The 14311-nt window shown below is 48.4% G+C and overlaps 2 long non-coding RNA genes across 2 annotated transcripts; one reads left to right on the forward strand and one right to left on the reverse strand.

Annotated features, from left to right (window-relative positions):
* Positions 1-600: 600 nt before the first annotated feature.
* LOC122239301 lies at positions 601-9903 on the reverse strand. Its single transcript, XR_006218260.1, has 5 exons — positions 9750-9903; positions 5053-5155; positions 4733-4865; positions 1660-1875; positions 601-1435 (listed from the first exon to the last, which is right to left on the reverse strand). It is a non-coding gene; the product is annotated as an uncharacterized LOC122239301 (long non-coding RNA).
* Positions 9904-10634: 731 nt separating this feature from the next.
* Positions 10635-12345, forward strand: LOC122239300. Its single transcript, XR_006218259.1, has 3 exons — positions 10635-11088; positions 11510-11727; positions 11850-12345. It is a non-coding gene; the product is annotated as an uncharacterized LOC122239300 (long non-coding RNA).
* Positions 12346-14311: the final 1966 nt, after the last annotated feature.

Here is a 14311-nt window from a genome sequence, read left to right on the forward strand (position 1 = left end):
TTTTTTCAGCTTCCAAATACCAATGGGACTAGGACAATTGGCAAGATGTTGAAATACTTCCAGACCAATTAGCACCCTCGATCCTGAGTGCCCCCCACCCTGCAGCCCCGGCTGCCCCTCCCTTCCCCAGGCTTCCCCTAGCCTCCCTGGTCCAGCACCTAAAGGGTCAGGCCCACCAGGTCTCCGGGACCCTGCTTCAGCCCCTCGATCCACATCCGTTCTGGTTTGTCGTTGCTGGTGCTGCACAAGCTGTTCATATGCTCCAACCCTCCCTGCTGCAACCCTAACATCTGGAGCTCCTGGCACCTGGTAGACCCTCCATAGGTATTTGTTGAATGAATGAATGAAGCCACAACCATACCTGCCTACCTTTTTGGTAAATGGACCACGGAGCTGAGCACAGGCCTTGCCCGAGAACTGGCCGCTCCACCAGGCAAAGGAGCTGAACTGAGAAGGTTCCTTTACTCGGGAAGACTTAAGACAACATCTGTTTGGACCAGAGGCTACCGATGGCCAGCCCAGCCATGAACCGCCCCTAGGAGAGCTGGGCTCCACTTTATCTTGAGGTCTCTGGGGCGGGCGTGATGCGTTTGCCACCCCGCCCCCTCTGCCCCTGCACCTCCAGGCTGGGCTCAGGATGAAAGGTGGGCCCCCACAAAGCGCTAATAACCGCAAACACGCTGATGTTAAAATCCCATCCAATTAAAGTTCACTCTGGGAACATTGATATTTGCCAGGAAATCGGAAGGACTCCTGCCACCCCCATCCGCCCTCCTTTCCTCTTCTTTTTCTTTTTTAAAACACATTCAGAAGTGTCTTAATGGCTGTTGAAGGAAATGATTGCCGCAGCAATCACGGCTCTCTGTGTGAAATGCCTTCAACAGGCCACAGCCTTCCTCGTGAGGGGGGGGACATTTGGATATTAAAACACCACTGAGCTACATCTACTGACAAGCAGCCACTAATCATCTCTTAAGGCAGCAGGGGATGTACCGCAGGTCCCGGACTCACCAATCCCTTCCTTAGGCGGCTCTGTGGCCAGATGGTGGTTTCTTAGGCAAGGACGACAGAGAACGAGGAATAAAGAGGTGGAAAAGGATCTGGCAGGAAGCCAGCACAGAAAGATCCATTTGCTCAAACTCTGCTCGAGGTGAGAACAGACCTTGCACGCCTGGCATCCAGGAGGTCCAAGCTTCAGCTGAGCGGTGCCTTGGAAGATGCGTGTGGCCTTCTCATTTGCAGTTCCAGCCACAGACTGTGACTCCTCCCCCCTTTTAAAGCGGTATTGCAAGTTGGTGGGTGGGGGGAGATAGTCATTGGACTTCATGGGTCCTCTCTCCTGCTTCTCCATCCTCCTCTGAGCCCAGGAGGCTGATTAGCCTCAGAGCCTCCTTGTCCCCCTGCCTTCCATCGGAGTCAGGCCAGTGGCAGGCACCTGCAAGATTTAGGAGGGCGGGAAGAGAGCAGGGTCAAGGGTACATATTCCCCAGCTCACTCCCTATGGAGACCACCCGTCTTGGCACCGGCTGCCTTTCCTATTGGATGGTTGTCTCTGTCGCACAACCTAGATACATCAAGGCTTCTAAACTCTGAGAAGTGGCCCCCCCCTCCCCTTCAAGCCTGGGAGAGGTAACGACTACTCCCCCACCCCGTACACACCATTGGAGGTTGCTGTTTATTACACGCTCTCAAATCACTCAGCTCGAAGGTACCATCTGTTTCCTGCCGGGCGCTGGCTGGCACACAGGGGCACTCAGGTCTCTCCATACCTTCTCACAGACCTTCACACCAATTCCCCAGTGTTGTCAAAACAATCTGCCTTCGCGGAGAGGACGCTACGTGACTCGCCAGAGGCCACTCAGCTGGAATGGGTGACTGGAGGCAACAAAAGCATTTTGGTCTCACTTCCAGCTTTAGGTCCTGCTGCGTGCTCCTTAGGGTCTCTGAGACCTCGTGGAGATCTACCTGTGGGTCCCTAAATCCTTACCTCAAACCTTTCTGGTCGCTAGCTGCTTTATGAGCTGAACTGTGCTTACCATGCTTTCTTCAAAGCACTTCAACACCTGTGATTTCATTTGTGCTCCAGAACACGGATTTACTTGTATCCAAATCATTCTAAGGCATACCAAGAAGCTACAAATTAGAAGGCATCCAGCAAAGGGGCTTCTGGCAGGGAACCAGTGGCTCATGTATCATCCTTTGGTATATAGACACAGTTTTGCTCAAGAATGTCATATGTAGGTGTGGCACTGTCCCCACAACTGGAGCCAACCTATCTACAGCATGGGCTCAGAGGAGTCACTTTGCCTGGTGTGAAAGCCCGCTCTTTCTTTTAGTAGATGGCATGACCCATCCGTATTAGGGTAAAACACACCTCCCTAAGAAAGAAATCCTAAGGGGCGGTGGCTCAAGAATACAGATTTTTAAATTTCTTCTTTTATGTAAGCGTCTGCTTTGAATGTTCCAGGCCAATAGGCCACTCTTTTCCATGCAGCCATTAAGAACGCTGGTACCTTCCATTTCTGTCTCTGCGTCCCCAAGAACAGTGCTATTTAAAGTGTGGTCTGCAGAAAGTTCAGTACACAAACTTCTTGGTAGCAGTACCATGAATCGAGTCATGGCATTGAGAGTAAGCTTTCAGAAAACTGACTGCAGTTTGACATTTCCATGACATCGGAGTGTAAACCCCTCGCTGAACAGGTTGTAGAAGAAACATTTTGGTTGGTGATGGATTGAGGGTGTGGTAGTGTAGAAATCCAGATCTTCAAACATAGGTAGTTTGAGAAGCACTGCTTTAGGGTCCGCTCCTCTGGCCAATTCTGTAGCCAGCAAGAAAGGGGAAAAGAATACGGAAGAAATACACCCCATGATTTAAGGTGCCAGCGTGGGAGGGGATCAATTTCTTCTACTCACATTCCTTGGTGAGAACTTTTCAACATGGCCACCACTCCTAGCCACAAGGCACATTGGGAAATGTAGTCCTTCACTGGGCAGCATGTGTCCATCTACAACACTATCATCACAGAACCCATCACAGAGGATGGGTTTGCGGGGACAACTAGTTGTTTTTGTCACACGAACCTTCTTTATCATCCATTCCTACATCCAAGCTCCATTCCAAATCAGTCCCAACTTTTCTTTTCTTTTCTTTTAATGTTCATTTATCTTTTGAGATGGAGAGCACAGGGGAGGGGCAGAGAGGCGGCAGGACAGAGGACCTAAAGTGGGCTCTGTGATGACAGCAGAGAGCCTGATGCGGGGCTTGAACTCATGAGCCGTGAGATCATGACCTTGAGACGAAGTCAGATGCTCAACCGACTGAGCCACCCAGGAGACCCATGTCCCACCTCTTCTACAAGCTTGCCTGGCCATCTGTCCTGCACTGTCAACTGTCAGTTGGGCATACCGGGCACAACGGTACAGACCGGCATCCAGAGACCTGCATTCTATTCCTGCCTCTGCCAGAAATGGCTCCACGAGTAGAGAAGGTTATCCCACCTCTGTGCTTTAATCTCCTCCAGTGTCAACCAGGATTACTGATACTTATCCAGTAAAATAATTGTTGGCCAAGCACAGCATACATGATTTAATATTAATACTAGCGTTCACTGAGTACAGTGTGCTATGTGCCAGGTACTGTTCTAAGTATGTTATGTGAGTGAATTCATGTATAATGAATCCCCAGTGAGCCTATAAGAGAGGTACTATTATTATCTTCATTTTGCAACTGAAAAAAAAAAAAAGTAAAGTACAGAGGACGTAAGTAAGTAACTTGCCATGGGTTCATAACCAAGTTCATAACCGCTGCCATCCTGCCTCTTTAATAGATAGGTAAATGGTTTCTGGAGTCAAGAGTTTATTTTGTTTTCCTTGAACTTCTTGAATCTTCACTTTAATTCATGGGCCATCTGGCCTATCTCCCTATGAGATGAAGATTTTGTTTTGGGAAGGGACCCTTTATTTTTCATTCTCATACCCCCCACCACAACCTTCCCAGTCTGGTGCTTTTGCATAGGAAGCACTCAGTGAATGTATATGGATAGGTCTGGGTAGATGTAACAATACAATTTTTATGGAATTCATAATGCTCTCATGAAAATGGCATACATTTGCCATCATCACACCTGGATTCAAATCCTCTCTCTCCTGGGTCCTACCTGTGCTAGACTGGACAAGTTGTTTATCTACCTATCCTCATGGACCATTCATTTTCTCTCCAGTAAAATGGTGGGCTTAATAAAGTGAAGTTTACTTCCTGAAACTGAGGCTGGGCAGGGTAGCTTCTTCTGCCTCTTACAGGATAGAATCATTCAGAGATAATCCTGGGGAACGGAGCACTAATCCATGCCTCCCCCAGCAGAGATTGGGGTGGCTGGGAGAAAGGGAAGACAGAGGACAAAGTCAAGCTGTTTCCTCTGTGCTGTTCGGAAGAAGGACCCGGAGAGCTGGTCCCACTGATAAGGGAACACATTAGGACCAGAGCTGAGCAGAAGTGGAGAACTAATTCCTTTTCTTTGCAAAAGTGACTGGGAATTGGGTTGGACAGGGGAGGGTAGGAGAAGACAAGGTAGAAAGGGGAATGAACCTGGAAAAACAAAGAGTGAGCAGTTTGGAGGAAGAAAGAGGGCTTAGCAACATGGCCGAGATTAGCAAGGGCAAAAGTGGGCATCTTCTTATTGGAAATGGCCAAATAAATAAATACAGAGGAGTAATATTTGCTTTCTTGTGTTACCTGCTATTATGATGTGATCCTTCTCCACTGCTCTAAACTTTCAGTAAGTCTTCTGTGTACAAATGCCTTGTGTTAATAATGGGGTTTGGGGAGAGTCCACATCTGGGCAATGTGATCAATAATTTAGAAGAGCCTGAAGCCAGAGGAGAATAGGAAAATGTAAACCATCACCTCTACTCCCCACAAAACCCCAGAGAGATTGGAGGAAGCCTGGCTGGCTGTGACTGCACACGCAGAACAGCGTCTGGGATTCATGTAATTTGAATATCTAAGGGCAGGGGGCCTCTGCTGACCGAGACAATACTATCCAGGAGTCATACCTGAAGACTTTAGTGGCCCATGTGGCTTAAGCACCACCCATCGGAATCAGAGGCTGGCCTGTACACCATCATGGTCATATTGGATACGTATTGAAGTGAGCTCCTAGAGGTGCAAAAATAGCAAAAATGCAATTGCATATGCAAAAACTCAACATATGTAAAATCTGGCACAGATTAGATCCTTCATTAGTGCTCATACCCACAACACGGTCAAACTGAGGGGGACGGAGGGAGAGAGAAATGGAATTTGGAGAGGTTCCCAGCTCTGCCATTCCCCACCCCTAGTAGCCAGTGGCGTTCTAGCAGCAGAGAGAGTAAAAGGGAGGGAGCAGGGCAAGGCCTTGGGCGGGGGGTGGGGAGTAGGCATCCCCTCTTAGTCCCCTGGCAGTGAGTCACAAAGGTCCTTCTTACTCCCAAGGAGAAAGGTGGGCCAGACTGGACCCCCAGCATGATACGGAGAGAAAATGGACGCTTGGGGTGTGTGCTCTACCTCTAAAGTAAGTGTCAAGAGGTAGGAATCTCATGGCTTCAAGATTTATGCAGCAAAAAACAATTCAAAGTGGTTTGTTCAGGCCAAAGGAAGATACACTGGCTTCCAAGTGTTGTGATGTTTTCAGACTCAGTAGGACAGGAGGCTCAGACAATGTCACCCATGTCTGGGTTGGGCTTCCATTTTGGCTTTGTCCTCAGGCTCCATGTGGTGACGAACGCTGCTGTCTACTCAGCCCATATCCTTCATGGTTCACGTCACTGGCCCATCCCTGATGGTGATGCACTGTGGCCCCGGGAGCTAAATACACTGGCTGACCTTGGCCTCCATCTGGTCCTTGTATTGTCTGTCTTCGACTTCGTGTCATCCTACTCTTGCTTCTGTCTATGCTGTCCCAGCCTCACTGGCCTCCTCATTGCCCCTCAAACATGGCAGACATGCTCTACCTCAGGGCCTTTGTTCATGCTTTTCCTTCTGCCTGAAGCACTCTTCCCACAGAAGTCTATGGTGGCTCCCTCCCACATCTCCTTCCGGTCTTTGCTCAAATGTCACCTTCTCAAAGAGGACCATTGGACTTAAAATTGAATTCACACCAATACCACCACCTACACACCCTCACACCACTCCCTATCTCTGCCTCCCTTTCTCCAGAGTTCCTTTCACCATCAGGCTATCACCAAGCCAAAAAAAAAAAAAAAAAAAAAAGACAGGATGTTAGTCTTGTCCCATCCACCCCAATGGAAAGTGAATTCCATGAGGCCAAGGATTCTTGTCTGTCCCCGTCACTCACTACTGTATCCTCGGGACCTGGAGTGATGTCTGACACATAGCAAGTTCTCAAAAAATTGTTGAATGAGTCACAAGGTCTCGGGCTCCAGATCTTGGATGTGGTTGGTCCTCGCTCAAAAGCCAGTATCGAGGTCAAGGACAAGAAGTTCCCTGACGAAGCTTGTGGGGAGAGTAACTACCATCACTCAGGGTGTGGACTGGCAGCTGGGGCTCCAGAACAGAACAGCAGATGTCTAGTGTCCTTCCCTCCCCACCACACACACACACATACACACACACTCACTGGTATACACACTCACGTGCACACTTACACTCACACAAGAGTCTTGCTCACACACACACACACACACAGGCTCTTGCTCACACACACTCATGCACATGTTCACACACATGCTTACACACACACACACACTCGCCATCTCTCTGGCTTCCAGTCAGAGTCACAGCTGGAGCATTCGGCAGCAATCCCCCCTGCTAATGGAGCACCCCCACTCGCAGACCCTGCTTCCTCAACATCCCATCCCCAAAACCAGCCCCGGGAGCCAAGGGCAGAGCCGTCTGGACCCTGGGACGGCAGTGGGACGCTTCAGTCTTAATCAAATCCAATTCCTTTGTTCCCTCCTCCCCTCCACCCCCCCTCTTCTTTGTGTCTTTTTACACGACAATCAATAGAGGCCAGGCTTTGGGGATACTATCAGAGCCCTGATTGCAACCTCTAACATTATAATCCACAGGGTTGTGGGGGAGCATTAGTACATCCCGGATAAATTAATTCAGTGCAAGTAAGCGCTTTGAAGCCGGGCACATCGCTCGGCTTTTGAAGCTTAAGCCCTGTTTAGATTACTTGATTAAAGTGGGTCCAAAGCTTCAGCGATCAATATATTTTGCTTAAGAGCAGTGTTGCCACAGAAGCAGATTTAATTCATTCGTGGTGCCCTGCCTTGTGGATAGCTCTTTAGAATATAATGAGATATCACAGAGCCAAAACTCAGGGCTGGGAGGAAGGGAGGAGGGACAGTCATTCATATCACCACCCTGGGAATGCTGGGGACACATATTTGCAGGATGTGTGCATAAATAATCCCTGAAAATGAGAAGTGGAAAAAAATCGAGATGACAATCACTGCTTATGAAATCTTGGCGCACGAGACACGAGAGGGAAATCTCCATTATCTGGCTGTCTTGAGGATGGTTTCCTAGATTGCAACTGGGAATTCTATTAGGTCCTAATAATGTGACAATTTTAGGATTATAGGCTGGCACTTAATCAAAGTCATTGTGGTTAATGAGGGGGTTGGCCAGCCCGACCCCCATGGGGCAGGAGACCCGCAGAATGTCTAGTATCAGGGTCAGTCATGCCAAGTCAGCAGCAAGAGCACTGGACTAGGAGTCCAGACAGGATGGGAAGAGAGCACGTAGGGATGTATTACATCCCTACTCTGGGCTAGCTGCCGCTCCAGTGGCTTAAAGTTTTTATTTCATTTGTGTGAGCAATGCTATGAAATGGAACTTACTGTGCCCATTTTCGGGGCTGGCTGGAAAGGAGGAGAAGGCAGAATTTGAACCTGGTTTTGTTTGATTCAAAGCCATGCTCTGTGCCAGTTCTGGTCTCCATTCAGCCACTAACTACCTGTGCGAACAATGCCAAGTCATTTGACCAATCTGGGCCATAGTTGTTTTGTTTTTGTTTTTGTTTTTGTTTTTGCTTGAAACATGAGGGGAAACTAAAGTTCCTTCTCACTCAAAATCTTTGGCCTAGAAAAGTGGCCTGGGAGTCCAGCCACGTGGGTTCCCATCTTCGTACCGTCAGGAGCCAGCCTCGTGATGGGGCGGGGAGGTCATCATTTGTCTGCTCTGCTGGGTTTACCCACGTACACTATGGGGTAATCGCTCTGTGATAGAGCAGCAAATGAGATGTCAGGGGAGGGAGGCCTCTGACATGTCATGAATACCCCACAAACAAATCTGTTTGAAATATTTAAACCAAACAAGCCAAAAGCTCCTCTCTTTGAAAGGAACAGGAGCCTCTGCTGTCACTGTTTGTCAACCAGGGCATGGGCCGTGGCAGAGTCAAGACTGGCTGATTAGGTGGGAAGAGCCTTCAAGCAACCAAGCTGTGGTTTTCTCCATCCCGGGTGTTTGCTCTCTTCCTAAATCCCTGGAAAAGCCACCCCTCGAACTGTGGGAGCCTCTGCTATTTCCTTGCCAAGCCGTGTCCGGTTGCCTTGGGAGTCAGGGCTGGGGGAGGAAGAGAGAAGAAGACCCAGAGAGGACAGGGCAGCTGTCCCGCAGCCAGCTGCCCACGGAGACAGAGGGTCCAGACACCAGATATTCTCCCTTTCACAGCTTGGGGCCGCTGACAGAGCATGGGGCTCCAGAAGCCCCCATCCCTGGGCTTCCCTGTAACATATTTTTATTCATGTTACAACATGACACGATGCCACATGCCCATGAAAGAGACCACCCAGTGTAGAGGCTGCAGGTTTGCTTTGCAGAGAAGCAGAGAGCTGAGAACAGGCTTCAGAAGACCACATGCTCTGACCCCCGGGGCGGGGGGGCGGGGGGAGCAGGAAAAGGAAGAATTCCGTTTGCTTTTCACCTCCAGGGGTAGGGGGTGGGGAGCCAACCGGCATGTCCTGAGACCCCATTGACTCTCATCCAGAACTCCAAGAACACTGGTTTTGGCCATCAAATACCCACATCGCCTTTCGAGGTCTAGGAAGCTCACCCCTTTTTTGAGTATGGGTAGGGGCGACCACGGCTTTTCGCTCTAAAAGCTAAAATTTCCAGCTACTTGCTTTGCAGCCTCTCTGGTAGCTGGGACATGGGCACGTGACATATGTCCCACTCACTCATCACGGATGGCCAACCAGACTCTTAATCCAGGGTTAGGGAGATAAGGAGGCAGGAAGAGTGGTCGGTTGGGCCTCTGTAAGATGGGGCAGTGGGCCCCTGCACTCCTTGAGTCCCTTCCGGCACTAAAGTGCCATGGCCAGCAAAAAGAACCTTGAGAATGGGGGGTAGGGTCCCCGGGTGTGGTACCCCCCAGATTCTCGATCAGACCTGAGTATTCCAGTCTCCTGCCTCTACTGCCTACTATCTGTATTCCTTGGCAGAGTTACTCGTATGCATAAAGCCTCAGTTTCCTCATCTTTATAATGGAACTAATAGCAATGTCTTACCACATAGGATTTAGGTAAGGATTAAATGAGATAATCCATGTAAAGCACTCAATACTAGGTCTAAGTCAGCACAGACACAGGCTTCCATAAAGAGATATTCTGAACATGCTTCCCTAAAATGAATTGTTGCAAGGTAAATTAGGCTTTCATGCTTACTTAAACTAATAATAATACATGCCACCTCCCTTGCATGTAAATTACATTTTAAGGCTAGTACAAAATTTTCACATTCTTACCTGTTTTGAGCGTTTCAACCACCTTATGTGGAGCAAGTATTCTTATCCCCGTCTTACGGAGCTGAAAGCCAGGCCTTCGAGAAAAGTGACTCACCCAAGGTCAATTAACTTGGAAGGGGCAGGACAGGATGAGAAATCCAGACATCTTCTGACACCTTCCATCCCTGCCAAGGTCCAAACGAGTGAAATTATTTTTTGCTCAGTGGTCTGTGTTCTCCTGGCCTCCTAGAGTCCTTGGAATCCAGTGGTGCCCAAAACCCATTCCACCACTGGACTTCCCAGGTATGTGAGAGAGAAATTTCCTCTGTTGGCTTCAGCTAGTTTCTGTTTTCTGTCATTTGCCACCAAGAGACTCAACTGGTACAGAAGTATCACCACTAATGCTGTTTCCTTTTACCTATTCCTTTTGACAGATGTTTACTGAATTCTTGCAATGTGCCAGGGACCATATTGGGCTCTGGGGATACAACGATGAATAGGGCACAGTTCTCGCCCTCAAAATACGACCACCCCATGAACTAGGGGCTGTCAGATGTTCCTACTTTTGTTTTCTGGAATAGGAAACCCTGAAGGACTTTGCTCAGGGTCACAGCATTTTAGAGGCAGATCCAAGGAAAGAACCCCAGCAGAGAACTTTCTACAGAGAACATTACTTCACAACTGGAGTCCGCAGGTGATGGATGAGGGCATGCCTCAACCGCCAGGCTCGGGGGTTGCCTCTATCGTTTGGAATCCAATAAAGGCTGAAGGGATAAATAAGTTCCAGAAGGACTTAGAGGAGCTCACATAAATGATGGAGCCAGAATGAGTTATTAAGAGGCACGTCGAAGAGGTTCATATCCCTAACCTTTAGAAATAGACTTCACCAAAGGCAGCTGCTGGGTCCTTCCCATAAAGTACCTCTTGGTAGTATTGTCAGAGACAGAACAAAGGGACAGGCCAAACTTTATTCTCTCCTCATTTAGTGGGTTTTATAGCTCAGATTTTGTCCTCTGCTGCCTTCAAGAAATAGGACCCAAGTGCCTCAGAACTTCTAATCAGGAAACTTAATACCCGGAGGATAGAAGCAATAACAGGAGAGAAAGAGATTTGCTCCTGAGGTGAGTCAAATAAGCACAGAAATCCCCTACTTGGGCTCTTTCTTACAGCCCCAGAGGTAGTACCTATAGTTGGGATGAGAACAAAGAAGGAGGTGGTCTCAGCACAAAGCCATGCATCACACTCCCTAGCCATCACCATGGTAACAGCAAGTCCCCATGAAACTGGGAAGAAGCTGGTACCCCTGCCATTTTCTGCCTCACAATCTGCATGGCGGTATCCAGGTCAGAGGAGAAACTGAGTGAGTGCTCAGGTTCATTTCTGCCCTGAGACCCCTTTGTCTCCTTAACGGTTCCTTTGTCACCCAACGGTTCCTTTTGCTATTCTTCTCAAAACCTGAACATAATTCTGAACGCTATTCTCTCAGTAGAGGTTTTTCTTCTCCCTCACAGAGCCAGTCAGCAACTTACTTTTCAAACTCATCATCTTCCAGAATATCTGAGCTACAGGGAGCCTTGAGTGTCTTCTGTTTCAGACCCCTTCCCCGTTTTTCAGAGGAGGACGTGAAAGCCAGACACATCACGCGATGTCCCAAGGTCCTCCTACACCTTGTCCCTGGACATCCGCCATGCTGGGATCAGGACCTGTAACCTCCATGCCTCTCGTTTCTCGTGCCCCCGGCAAATTACTGTCTGCAGGGTCTTTTTTCCTCCTTTTCCCAGCAAGTATCCTTCATGACCAAAGCAGAGAACCACAGCCCGACGACCATGCCTCCCCACACGGTGCCCTGCATTGGCTCTGAGACACTTCACTTCTAGTTCCTTCCCAGGCGTCTCCACGGCAGTGATTTTGGAAAAGAAGCTCCCTGAGGAGAGCCAGCCAGATCACGGCGCAGAATCACGTTTTGAGAGTGTCTGAAAGAACACTTCTAAAAAGAGAGGTGACCAGATCTTTAAATGTTGATTTCCTCGAGTCAGCTTTTCCACATTTCAAACCTCTCCCTAGATTCTCGGCTCTTTGAGACAATAACCGTTTCCATTTCTGCCATCCCTTTTGCACTAGCCACAGGAGGCCCTATAAGCAGATGATGTGGCAACCGTGTGCCTCACAGTTCGAAATCTTGTGACCAGGCCCTCTCTGCGAAGGACCCTAAGGACGCAGACAACATACAGAGATGGGCGTCCGCTGGCCCCTTTTCAAGGAAGGGCCCCCTTCCTCACTTACCGTCAGTGATGACCAACACCTGTCCTGGACCAGTGGTTCTCAACCTTGACAGGACCTTCAAATCACCTGCACAGCAGTATTTTTAAAAACTCCCCAGGTGATCCCATGTGTGGCTGAGGTTGGCTGCCACTGCTCTACAGGTTAGAAATGGTTCCATCAATTTCTGATTCACGGCTGATGGGGCGGAGCTTGGGGACCAACCCTCATTTGTCAGACACCCCCTTTAATCACCCACACCTCTTGCAAAAGCTCCACTCATGGTGAGAATATTTATGAACATCAGTTGTTATGTGGGAAAACTACAATGTGGCAGATCTTTTTATTATATTCTATTATAGAGAATATGATAAATGTATATGGTATAAAGTATAATAAATACATACATAATGTATTTGAATTTTTTATGATGTTTTTGTTATCTTATTTTATCGTATTTATTACATGCACACCTATAAATAAGTTCACTTTTTTTGGTAAATTTAATGTTTATTTATTTTAGAGAGACAGAGAATGAGCAGGGGAGGGGCAGAGAGAGGGAGACACAGAATCCGAAGCAGGCTCCAGGTTCCGAGCCGTCAGCACAGAGCCTGACGCAGGGCTTGAACCCATGAACCGCGAGATCGTGACCTGAGCCGAAGCCGGTGCTCAACCGACTGAGCCACCCAGACGCCCCAAATAAGTTCGCATTTTTAAACTACACCCTACAAACCCTACTCTCGAAAGTGTTGGCACAAGGCCCTGTCCTGAAGTCTGTGTTGCTGAACGAGGCTCCTGCACATCCTACAAATTGTGATAATCTGCACAGAACTGCTTGCTGTCCGAGAAGATACAGGAGATTAGCGGAAGTTCTACTGACTTTGCTATTTCACTGAAAGTTTCCTTTTATTTCCACATCCCACACATCCATATAGTTTATTACTTATGTCTTTCTCTTGAAAGAGGAAATATTTGTAGCCAAAAGTTCTGGTGCAGTCTATATTGGCTGTTAAAGACACAAAGATGAATCATGGTCTAGAAGGGAAGAACAGACATATTCATGCAACACTCAACACGTAATTACTGAGCACACATTAGCTCATTTTATCCCCACAACAGCCCTAGGTGATAAGCAGTAGTAGGCAGAGAGATTTACTAATTTGCCCAAGGTCACGTAGATGGCAAATGGAGACACTGGGATTGGAGGCCAGGCAGCCTTGGTGACACATGCCATAAACGGAGTCTTTTCGTCTAACAGGCTGAGTGGTGCACTGGCTTCCAAGGTAGCGTTTTGAGGGAAAGGGGCACAGAGTCTCAGGGTTGGAAGGGACATCTGAGAATATCGGGACCGGTTTCCCACTGGGGTTCGAAGTCCCTGTTCAGGTGCCTTTATGAGTCAGGAAGTTTTGCTTTCTAGTAAGTGAAAGTGCATCTCCCTGGGAGGGATATATACTTGGGGCCAAAAGTTCCGCCAAAGCAGGAAAGGACCCACAGTGTTGGCCCAAGGCCAACCCCCCAATGAAAGCTCTGCATTCACTATTCCAGTCTTCTCAGCAGGTGTCCCTAAGTCAAGGCCCCATATTCCCCAGGATGGAGAGGCCTAACCCATCACCAGTCACTGCACACTGAAAGGATCCTGCTGACCACCAACAGCTCCCCCAGTCTACCATCCCTAACCTTCTGCCTTCTGCGCCAATCTGAGACTAGGAAAGACCCAGCAAGGCAGCCGATGCTCAGCCTGATGCACAACCAGCTCTCCCCTGCCAGCCCTTAGGGGTCAGATACCAGAAATGGAGGCAGGTGAGGCAGAACGGGGTCACATGTAGGAAGGGCTGGAAGCTCCCTCCTCTGCATCGTGACCTTTCTTTCCAAAGCATTTGGGTCCCTATGTCCCTGGCCTTTCCTTTTGGGTGAACTCCTTGGCCATCACTATGTTGAGCCTCCTTTCACAATCCAAGAAAAACTTTGATGAAATGTAGTCCCGGACTCCCTTCTCCAGCACCCCCATGGTGGTTCCTCCAGAGCAGGGACTAAATCCTATTTACTTTTACATTTCCTAGAGTAAATATTTATTGAACCAAATCAAATTTCTGATTTTCATTAAAAAGTGAGGCACTTGGAAAGGGGAAAGGAAATACGGAAAGACACAATGAATGAAGAAGCATAAGAAAGTAGTCTGGTCCAGGCATGACCACTGTATTGCAGGAGACTAGAGGATTTCAGCTCTCATTTCCCATGGCAGACATCCCTAGTCAATCACTGCATTTCTTCTTATGGCAGACATTACTAGTCAATCACAGGAGCCTTTCTAACTTTCCAGATTC

Source organism: Panthera tigris, chromosome B3 (assembly GCF_018350195.1).
Source record: "Panthera tigris isolate Pti1 chromosome B3, P.tigris_Pti1_mat1.1, whole genome shotgun sequence".
Lineage (NCBI taxonomy): Eukaryota > Metazoa > Chordata > Mammalia > Carnivora > Felidae > Panthera > Panthera tigris.